At 47.4% G+C, this 11,719-nt stretch overlaps 1 long non-coding RNA gene across 1 annotated transcript; it reads left to right on the forward strand.

Annotated features, from left to right (window-relative positions):
- The first annotated feature begins 1,092 nt into the window (after positions 1–1,092).
- On the forward strand, positions 1,093–9,675 carry Gm46149. Its single transcript, XR_001779354.1, has 3 exons — positions 1,093–1,150; positions 5,807–6,052; positions 8,955–9,675. It is a non-coding gene; the product is annotated as a predicted gene, 46149 (long non-coding RNA).
- Positions 9,676–11,719: the final 2,044 nt, after the last annotated feature.

The raw sequence follows: 11,719 nt of genomic DNA on the forward strand, positions 1-11,719 counted from the left end.
CACAGAAGTCTTCTGCAGATTTATAGCTTGTCCTGGTTTTCAGCTCCAAGGGTCCTTTAAAGTTAATCCAGGCCTGCCACGGTCCTCAGATGCCCAGTTATAGGCTTTAAACCTTCAAGAACAGACCATGTGTATCCCACCCCACTCCCCGCTCGATGCCCATGTTAGATTGGACGATGAATCTCTGGGATTTCAAGAGATTCAGGCTTAATGACCCAGCTCTGGCTCATGTCTATAAAAGTCAGGGAACCTTAGCTAAGCTAGTCTGCACAGCTGGCCCGGAGATCCACAGAGACGTGGTCTCAGCTGCAGGGAGGTGGGGAGGTATGGTATGGGTGGAGGAGAGGTATGTCTCCTGTGGGCAGCCCTAGAGAGCTAAGCCAGCCCCATTAGTGAGGACCCAGCAAGCAGGCTCTGCCCTGATACAGCTCACTTTCTCCAAGGACAGAGCAGAGAACTGGGGACTTTACTGAATAAAGCCAGAAATCATTTTCCTTTCCAGCGAAAGGACACCTCATCCCAGTGAGAATAATTTAACTTGTGTGAAGTCCTCAGTTTCCTGGGGAAAAATGGCCAGAGGTGGCACGTGGGGAGTCACCACAGTTCAGGCTGATTTGAGGGGCATGAGTGAAGTCTCAGCTCGGCCACTTGATTTTTCCTGACCATCAAGTCAGAGAGTAAGTACTTCCTCTCTGAGTTTCAGTTGTTGTTTCTTACAAGTTGGGACAGGAATGCCTTCTTTACGAACTGTGATGAGGACTGAAGGGCATGGCAGGGAGGCGGACACAGGGGCTTGCTGGTGTTGGGAAGCCAAAGTGACTATACCCATATGATAGGTGAGTGAGTAGAGGTGGGGAGATGGGGACATGTGACCTCATCAAGGTTGCAGAGCAGTAAGAGGGAGCCAGGCTCTCTTCATCTCAGCCTGTTGCTGATTCTCGGTCTCTGTGAGCTGAGGTTTTCTCAGGTTTGGTTCAGTATTTTTCCCTTACCCTGGGGACTGCCGTTGTCACATGTGGGGGTGGGGGTGAAGCCACTTCCCCTACAGCACCAGAGGTAAGGCTTGCTGTTCATCCCCACACAGGCTCCTGGCTCTGAAGCAAGATCAACAGTCTCCAAACTTGAGCAGAAACCCTGCATTTCCCCTCAGGTAAAGGGACTCGCATTTATTTAGCAGGTTGGCTAGGCAGGGGCAGGTGCTTCTCCCTAACTGTCCCCAGGCCCTGGTGTCTAGGATCTTGCTCATATTCTAGAGCTCTTCACCAACAGGACAAATGGCCTGAAGGAGTTGAAAATGGGAAAGTCTACGTACTGCCGCTCTCTAAAATAGGAACTGTTGGTTTTAGGAAGCTAGTAGTAAGGTCTGTTTGGTTGGTTTGTTTGTTTAGCAAAAACAGCATTTCCACTGTAACCCATTGTCTAACGGCTTTGGGCCATTTCCTGACAACTTGCCTGGCTTTCCACAGTGCCTTAACTCAGGAAGAACTCCATTGCCTGACATTAGACTTAGTCTGCCCTAGGTCAAATTCAGGATGCTGTAGGAGAAGGAAAGTCCTGATACCTGCATAGGTAGAGAGAACTACCCATGTCCTGGTCTTTAGGTGGTGAAGATCAGAGAGCACAATTGAATGGTGGGATGGCTCTTGTGAGGAAAGATTGGTACCAGCACTTTGTAAATATTGCTCCCTTAATTCTCAAGATGACTGTGTAGGTATCATTAATTCATATTTACTGACTGGGAAACTGAGGGTCACAGATGTGACCTTCAATTTTTTTTTTTATTCATAAGATTTTCATTCATAAGACCCTCCTAAGATTTTTCATTCATTCATTCATTCATTCACTCACTCAACAAGTACTTACTGTCTTAGTGTGGATTCCATTGTGTGTGATATATGGATGAGTTGTTCTACAAGGTATCTGGGAGGAGGTGAGAGAAACAGGAGGGGCAGGGAAAAGATCTAAGCAAGGGTAGGGTTCCAGGCCTTCATTAGAATCCCTAATTGAGGGACTTCTGTTATTGTGAGACCTTCTAGGATCCACAGCTGATTTAAATAATGACACAGAGACTTCTAATATAGTTTAAAGCTTTGGCCTTTGGTGGGGCAGTCTCCCAGCTCCTGTTTAAACTTAGCCTGGCTCTTCTAGCCTATGACCCACCACGTGGCTAGTTCTTTACCTCCTTGCTCGGGCTCCAGGCCACAACTGTTCCCTTCTGTGTCTGCTTTCAAGTCCACTGCATCTGCTTCCTCCTCTCTGTCACTTTCTCTGACCGGAAGTTCCGCCCTTGTACTTCCTGCCTCAGCCATTGGCCATTCAATCTTTATCACAACCAATCAGCAGCCAGACAACACCCGATCCATCTCTTAGATTGCCTTTAGGCAGGCGAGGAAGGATGAACACTTACAAAATAGAAAACCTTGTGATGGGCCATAGAAACGACAATACCAGAATCTTGCTAGCACTGGGTTCACTTCTGGGATATAATTAACAATTGACAATACAGAGATACACCTTAAATAAAGTGAGGGAAGGTTGATCCAACACTCCTAGTCTTCAGGACTTTCTACTTTGAAACTGGGAGAGTCCTGGGAAAACTGAAAAACTGGAAAACTGAAAGAGTTGTTTCTTACTCCCTGACAATGAAGGGGCGAATGGGGAGCCAACACAGTTCACCATATTGGGTAAGGTCTTTGTATTACTTTTCTCCTTGATGCTATCGAATCCCTGGCAAGAAGCAACCTGAGGGAAGAAAGGTTTATTTTGGCTCCCAGGGCAGGAACTAGAACCCATCATGGCTGGGAGGTACCTGGAGGCTGGGGTTGGGGTAACTTGCTCATACCTGTGTGAACCAGGAAGCAGAAAAGATTAAATGCTGGTACTCTCTTATTCTCATCTTCTTAGCTAGCTCAGAATCCCAGCCCATGGGATGATGTAGCCTACATTTGGAGTAGGCTTTGCTACCCTAGTTAAACCTCTCTGGAAAAGCCCTGAAAGACACGCCCAGAAGCATGTCTCCTAGGGCAATGAAGATTAACCCCTGCAGTGCTGATGCATGAAATCTTGCCCATGGTATGATGTAGCGGTCAGAGAGTCTAGGCCCTGAGGTCCAGATTAGAGCTGAAAGAGCCTGTGAAAGTGATCTTGGTTACTCAGAGCATAAGGGGACTCTGGGTGCCTGGGTATTCAGAGAAGGAATGCTCAAACCAGAATGCAGAGGTGAACCATAGGGTGGAGACAGCATTCCCAGAGGGAGTGATAGCCTGCCAAGATGTGGCAGCTGGTGAAGATTCCAATGAGCATTCAAAGTAGGGAAATCACAGATGTAAAAGCTCAATGAAGGGGAAACATGAGGTGGCCAAGCATGGACCTGCAGTGGCCTTGTGTGTTATGCCATTCATGTTGAGAAACAAATTGCCAAAACATATTTCGACTCAAAAGAGTTTTTCATCTCATAACTGCTGGGGTCACTACTGGGGAGCATTATAGTGGGGTGATTCTGAGTCAGGGTCTCCCCTGAGGTTGCAGACAAGGTATTAGCCTTGTGGCAGCAGATGTTATGACGAGGGCTGGAGGCCCCACTTCTGCTTTGGCTCATGGAATGGCTGTGGGCAAATGTCTTCAGCTTTTGGCTGTCGGAAGGTGGCCTGAGTTATATACCATGTGGCCCTTTCTACAGGTCTGGTTGTCTGTCTCCTACTGTGGCAAATGGCTTCATTTAGTGCAAGTCTCCCAAGAGAAGGCAAAGTAGATGCAGCAAAGCCTTGAAGACAGACCCTGACACGTCATACTTTGATTTCTACCAGTCTGTTCATTAGAAGCAAGGCATTATTAATTCAGCCCCACACATTAGGGGAGGAGAACTGGCTCATCTCTGAAGGAAGGCATGCCACATAATCCTTAGGTTCAACTGGATCCAAGGATAGAATAGAGTCTGCTATCCTTTACCTTGCATCTGGGGCTCTGTCTCTCACATTGGGGAAGGTGACATTTTTCCACACTGGTCCCTCAGAAATCACATAGTAATGGTGATGGAAACAGAGAGGGAGAGTGAGGGAGGGAGGGAGAGAGAGAGAGAGAGAGAGAGAGAGAGAGAGAGAGAGAGAGAGAGTGTTCCCACAGACCATGATGTCTGTTGTATGTGGGGAAGGTAGCAACCAACTCTTAGAAAAAATGAAAGGTGAGGAATGGGATGCTTCCTGGCTGGCTTTAATTATGGGATGGTTGGAATGCTGGCTTGCACGAGAGAGCAAGTCATTAGTGAAGGCTACAGCTAGAAAGAGCCTGTGGTATTAGAGGACCCCCATCCCACACGGAGGAGCCATCATCTGTCCTGAAACACTAGCATCAGAACAAGGTCTGACATGATCATTTCTATTTGTGGCAGCAATCGAAAGCTGGATTCGAGCAGGCTGTTTGGAGGCAAGGATGTTGGCCCACAAACTATTTCAGTGATAGCACAAAAAAAAATTAGCAAGAATTTTAAATGTCATCAGTGTGGTAGGATTTTGTGTACCCCTGCTTGGGTGCTGGGAGGAGGTTCCAGATAGGAAATATTTCTCAGGCTACTCATCAGCTACTTGATATAACACTATAGCGGTTCCTGTAAAGCCCTGGTGGCTCTCATTTACTCTGTGAATGTTTATGAACCACTTAGATATGTCAGCAGTTAAGCCAAAGGAATGAGTTTGTTACGGTAAAGTGTCAGGCATCTTGGCAGGTTAGTAGGGAAGATATTTTTGGATAGGGAAAGATAACTACTTTCCTGCCCTACGCACAAAACTGTCTTCTCCCATGATAATTAAATGGTCTTCTGTTTTTGTATCTTTTTATATTTCACCCTCACAGCCCCTAACTGTGATGTTGTCTCTTATGAACATCGAGAGCCTGGCCTTCTGAGGGCAACTGCCGATCTATACATGGGCTCAACAGCAGTCCCAGGCTTATAACACTTGGGAAAGTAGGGCACCACCAGCCTCAGAAAGAGCTCCTCTAGTTATTTCCTAAGTAGTTTCCCTTTGAGTCCTACAACAGCCGCTCAAGTGAGCATGGCCCGACGCTCACTCCACTGATGGGAAAACTGGGGCTTGATAAATAGAGTCAAGCACCCAGGACAGAGTCACAGGCTAGTCAGGGGCCGTTCTTGCTGAATTGCTCAATCTACACCACCACAAAGGCTCTGGGAAGGTGTTTTGGACATAGAGTCATGTATGTGGGCTGCTGTGTATGTGGGCTGCATCTCTGTGTGATGGTAGTGAGCCATGCTCGTGAACTAGCCACCTGGGAACGTTTTGCTTTCTACGAGTCTCCAGGCAAGGTCAGGATTTCAACCGTTGTCACCTCCCCTTGGGAAATATCTGATAAGAAATAGGAAGGGAAACATGGGAATAACTAAACCCTAACCAAGGCAACACATTCCCCAGAAAACATAGTAACAATAATGAAATCAATGCTACATTGTGTTAGATGGGAGGTTGTAGTAACATGCCATATTTCTTTACCCTCTACAGTGAGAATAGGCTCTGAGAACATTCTTTTCTTTAATTAAAAAAAAAACCTTTTTATCGATTCTTTGTGAATTGCACATCATGCACTCCAGTCCTGCTCATCTCCCTGTCTCTTGTATCTACCCTTCACCCTTGCAACCTCTCCCCAAAATAACTCTCTCTCTCTCTGTCTCTCTCTCTCTGTCTCTCTCTCTCTCCACCACCACCACAAAGCATAGGAAATATCTCATTGTAAAAGCTGTAGCATGTCACAGTGTGTCCCACAGTCTGTCCCTCTGTCCACAAATCTTTACTTGCAGATGTTCATTGCAACGAGACACATCTAGTTCAAGATCTCTGGCTTCTGTGACACCATCGATATTGGATCCTCATTGGAACTCCTCCCGGTTATCCTGTTGCTGCATGTGTCGTGGAGGTCCTGCAGGACTGGCCCTTTCACCCATGACAGCCATCCACAGATGATACAGATTTTGGTGTGGGCCAACTCAGAGCCCTGGATCTGGGCCTGGGTGGAAGCTGAGCTCTTCCTTATCTCCACCACCAGGGTGAGCTCTCGAGCATTGCTTGGGCTCGGCCACCCACAACAGCCATCAGAAGGAAACAGGGTCAACACTCCGGGCTCTCATGCCCTTGGGACCAGCTCTCCCAACTGCCTAAGGTTGTGGGGGGATGGGGAAGGGCATCGCATCACACATACGTCACCTCCCAACCTCCCAATAGATGAATAGTCGGGCCACCTCTTCCACACTCTCACCCTCAGGGTTGGCTCACCCGCATTCCCTCCACCAGGGCCAGCACTACTGTGCTTCCAGGTGAGGTACAGGACCTGCCTTCCTGGGTGCTGCAGCAGGTGAGGGACAGGACCAGCTCACCTGCTGCCATGACCCCAGGGTCAGTTCTCCCAAGTGCCTCAGGTGGAGAGGGGTGAGGAGGGCAGAGGACACCCCCATCACTGCAGGTTTCCTCTCGGTAGAGGGGTCATCTCTTCCTTACTTTGGGGCTGGTTTATCTGAGGCCCAGCCACCCGGGTGAGCTCTGCTGTGCTGTCTGGGTGAGGTACAGGGCTGGCTCTCCTGAGTGCTGCAGCTGGTGGGAGGCAGGGCTAGCTCTCCCAAACTCATGACCCTGTAGACAGCTCTCCTGGCTGCTGGAGGTGACAACAGACAGGGGCAGTGAGGTATCACTTCTACACTCATGCCACCCTACATCAGATGAGTGGTGGGGTCAGGTCTCCCACACTCACACCCTGGGGGCTGGTTCACCCACACCTCCATTACTGCTGCCTGGGTGAGGCTCAGGGCCCCACTCACAGTGCTGCTGCTAGTGTAAGATGGGGCCAGCTCCCCAGAGTGTGGTAGCCAATGAAGGGTGAGGCCAGCTCTGCCCAGTCCCTGGATATCCACATCATCCCAGGTGGCTGCTCTTAACCAGGACATCATCATGTTCTTTAGTGGTAATATGAGCCACGAACATCAACACCGACCCCTGCTGCTGCATGGCCACAGACTCAAACATGACCCTCAGACATGAGCTCAGGACCTCACCATGGCCCCAGGTGGTGGGGCTGGCCACTCACAACAGGCTGCTCCTCTCCACCCTTGAGTCTCCAGGTCCATGTCTCTTCATAATGCTCAAGCTGGTCCACTTCTCTTTCTCTCCCATCTGACCACCACATCCTCACATGTGGTGGAGGCCCCAGCTGCAGGTTGGCCCCAGCTGACCGGTCCCTGGGTGACAAAGGTGGCCTGTGCCATGTGCTGGATGGAGGGCAGGTCTGTGGGTGGTATGGTAGTCTGCCGGTCTCTGTTGTCTTCCTCTTGAGCTGTACTGCCTGGATTTGATTTGATCATTATGAGTCCTAGCCGTAAAACAACTTTGGCTACCAAGCCAGGCATCAACCTAGGAGGAACAAAGGATTGCCATGTGACCTGCCTCTGGCATGTAAGAGCAATACCAACAAGGTGTCCCTTTGCCCATTGCTGGGGGCCGGGGGGGGAGCATTCTTTAGTAGAATCATGAGAAATCCTAGTCCCAGTGATGTGTCATTAAAATGGCCTTTCTGCCTTTCTTCTTTCTGCCTGTCCTCCTGGGCATGACAAGGTCGCACACACACACATATTCCTTTGACAGTGGATGTGCTGTGTGGCTTGTGTTGGAACTGTGGAATTGGTTCACTTCTTTGTAGGAGACTCTAAGAGTCAGTGCGTGATGGCCAGTGCTGTGTCCTAAGATGTGATTTCTAGCTTAGTCTCAGAAGGTCTATGCATGTTAGCCTGTCTTAGGATAGAGCAGAGATAGGCGTTCATCAAGAGAGATATGGTGACACAGTTCTTATCACATGGTGTTGATTTTAAGTTGCTACTCCTCAAATCATAATCATATGATATAGCCAGGCCATGACTAATGGGTAAAACCTCTTCTGCATTAGCAGCCCTGTGTTTTCCTGCTGTAGGAGTTGCCGGGAGTCTCAATTGCAGGTGAACTGGAGGATAGAAATTGCATCTAGGCTGTGACTAGACTCATGGCTCACCTCAGAGTCACACAAACTGAAGTAGATTAAAAATGGAAAATCAAAGAGGATCATAAAGGCACTTGAAAGAAGCATGAAGATTTAAGTTTTCAGTTTCTCCATCTGTCATAGTTTTCCTGCAGAATAGTGACAAAAACAATATGTGACAGATTTTCTTTTCCAGGGTAGCCTTGACAATATCTGCCACCCCATATGCTCTTCTGCAGTGTGACCTCGGCACGCCTCCATTAAGAGCAGGGGCTCATTTCCACATCCTAGAATCTGGGTGGGCTGTGGTTGTCCTGACCAGCAGGGCAAAAAGCAATGTTGTCTGGTTCTTGAAGGAATTGTTAGCCACCAGAAAGCTTCACTATTTTCCAGCCTTTATGTAGAGAATTTATGTATGTGAGTTTTTAGAGTTGACAGAAGGTCCGAGAGGAATGTTTAGGTTCTAGGATGAGATGGCATCACAGAATCAAGTCCTCTGTGGTGAAGGCAACAGCTGATGTTATGCAGGTGAAGATGAAGTAACAAGATGACTTCCGTTTAGTTCTAAAGATACATAATCATGACTGAAATGAATGGCTGTATGAACTACTGTGTATTGTGGACAAACAAAATACAAACCAGCAGACAGCACTATATCTGTGTGTATATCTCTATCTCCGTGTATATATCTATATATCATATCATATCTATCTATCTATCTGTCTGTCTGTCTATCTATCTTCTATCTATCTATCTATCTATCTATCTATCTATCTATCTATCTATCTATCTATCTATCATAGCAATGACAAAACCCTATGTGGTGGAGGGAGTGTTCGTTTTCTCACAGCTGTTATAAACAACTACAAGAAACAACTCAAAGGGGAAGAGGCTAATTGTGGTTTAGAGTTCCAGTTCATGATTACTTAGCTCCATTGTTCTCTGGCTAGGATGAAGATGATGATAGAGAACATGTGGAAGAAGTGCTCGTCTCATGGAGTTTGGGAAAGAAAGAGAGGGAGAGAGGAAGTGAGTAGTGCCATTCTCCACACAGGTATGCCATCTATAGCCTGCTTCTGTTGGTAGCCTCTACATGCTAAGCTCTCTACCACCTCCTGTGGGAGCACCAGCATCTGAGGACCAGGCCTTCAACACACAAGCCCTTGTGGGACCTTCCGTACCCACTCTAGCATGGGATCAACAGCACACAACAGTGTGGGGCCTTTCACACTCCCTCACCCCACAGAGTCAACCCAGAGCCCATGCAGGACCTCACAGGTTCACGTTCACACCGAATAAACACCTTGAGCCTGTGAGAACCTTGCACAGCCACTCCAGCACAGAAGACCTGGCTTATGCGTTATGTAAGGACAAGGAAATGGGTGTCCTGACAGTGAATGTGTTTCTTGGGGCCTTAGGGACAGGGAAACCCAGCATGCAGAGGTTCAGCCTAGCTTGGGGCTTTCCCACAACAAACCGTGGTCTGTCACATGGGATGCTTTTGGTGTGCCCTGAGGTGGCTTTAATGAGAAATAAAGTACAGCTCGGGAGGCAGAGGTCCTTGCTTCAGGTCACCCGGAGCATCCGAGACACCTACTTCCCAAGACTCTAGTCCTCTGATGCCTCCGACAGGTTCTGTCCTCTGCAGGGTCTGGTTTGATCAGTATTCATCCCCAAGAAGAAGAGCCACAAGTGTTGGGACAATAAAAACGTGTTTTGTTGTCTTCGTTTCTTGGTAATGCTCTGTAAAAGCAAATGATAATTCTCAAAGGAATATTAAATAAAAGCTATAAAGTAATCTCTGCCGCAGGCTGAGCGTTTGCAGGGAGATTGGCTGTGTGATAGTTGTATTGTTAGAACCAAGAGAACTAAGGAGAGGGAGATGCACAGGATTCATCTCTACTGGAGGCGTCCCCGACCCACCCCCCATATCCACTTTCTCCACTTTGAAGCCTTATGGGCACACTCACTGTATACTATGACAACAACCTCACAACACGAGATGGTTCAACTCACCAGTTTTCGGTTGTAAGCCGGGGTGCAAGCCAAGAGAACTTAGTAGAAACCATGTAGCACATTTTGAATATCTTTTACCAATACTCTCTGGTGATACTGGGCAGTGGGAGGGGGTTGCAGTTCTCTGTCAGCCATGAAGTCAACCAGGGGAAACAATGGCTCTTGTGTACTGTGTCGCCAGGGAGTCTGTTTGCATTTTGTATCTCATGTTTCCAATAAATTACATGCTACATCTCGTTCTTTGTTAGACAATAGGCTTTGTGTTAGGGAATGTTTTAATCCAACTGCAAGCTGGTTTGATGTAAGTGTCCTGAACCTGTTTAAAGGAAGCTCAGCTAAGCTAGACTGTTTGATGGATTCTGTGTCTTACAGTTTCTTTAACTCAGACTGGATTTATTGGGGTTATAAACGCACTGTGAGTTGAGGAGCACCTGTATAACCATTACACACTTACAACGCACATATGCACACATATAAGCGATATAATGACATACTCATTTTATTGAATGGGCTAAGCTCCCATCATTACTTTCAAACACAACCTGTCAGATCTCTTTATTCCCCTCCTGATGTTACCACAAAAGGATTCCATAACTTTCAGTCTCTTGTCAGTTACAATGATCTCATTTTCAGTGTCAAAACGACTCATCAAATCGAAATACGAAATTTAATATTATATTGCATCTCCCTATGTTTTCCAGTTAGGATGGCCCAGATATCTAGGGACCTCTAGTGAGACAGGAGGATGTGATGACTTCTTTCTCTTCCCAGCTGCTACCCTGCTTTCCTAGTGGCTCCTGAATGAACCCCCACCACCTTTTACTGATGGCTCCCTCACATGTAACTGACACTATTTGGAGCAAGATTCCATCGGGAAAACTAGAGCTCTCTTAAGTCCTGTGGCATCCACCTAACACGCCAGAGCTGTACATCCTTGCACCTCTTTAAAAGTGCTAGGACAATGTGCTCAATTTTACCTTATCTCTCCTTGGGCCAGCCAGGTATGCATAATTTCCCAAGCAAGAGTCAATCATGAGTCCCTAGACTATGTCCCAGACTCCCAGAGGAAGTTGTTGGTGTCTGAAAGATTCTCCCCTTTGTAGAGGAATCAACTATTGGCACAATCAATGCTATCACAAACCACCCCCTAAACTCAGCTCCATGTAACTGTGCGCATGTACTCTTATCATCACGGGTTACAGTCTAACCTGCACCACTCGGCCTTGCCAAAGCAGCTTGGCTGAAACTGTGGTTCTTGTTGGCCTTGGCTCTTTACGGCTGGGCTCAGATTTGAGCAGTGCAGCCCCATCTGCTCCACTACTTCTCAACCTTTCTGATGCTGCGACCCTTTAATACAGTTCTGCATGCTGTGGCGACCCCAACCATAACGTTATTTTCATTGCTACTGTACAACTGTAATTTGGCTACTGCTATGAATTTACTGTAATGTAAATATCTCTGTTTGCTAGCAGTCTTAGGTGACCCCTGTGAATCGCTATCCACAGGTTGAGAACCGCAGATCTAGACCAAAGGTAAGAAATGACAGCTACCCCAAGGAAGTAGTGCCTAAGAGATGATGGAAAGATGATATGATGATAAAGGAACACACCTTATACTTCATATTAATGCTAGCTTCTGCTCATACCACACACAGCCTGGGTAAGTCCTATGATTGCATCCAGGCCCAGGGATGCAGTGG

The sequence above is a fragment of the Mus musculus genome, chromosome 9 (genome assembly GCF_000001635.26).
Source record: "Mus musculus strain C57BL/6J chromosome 9, GRCm38.p6 C57BL/6J".
NCBI lineage: Eukaryota > Metazoa > Chordata > Mammalia > Rodentia > Muridae > Mus > Mus musculus.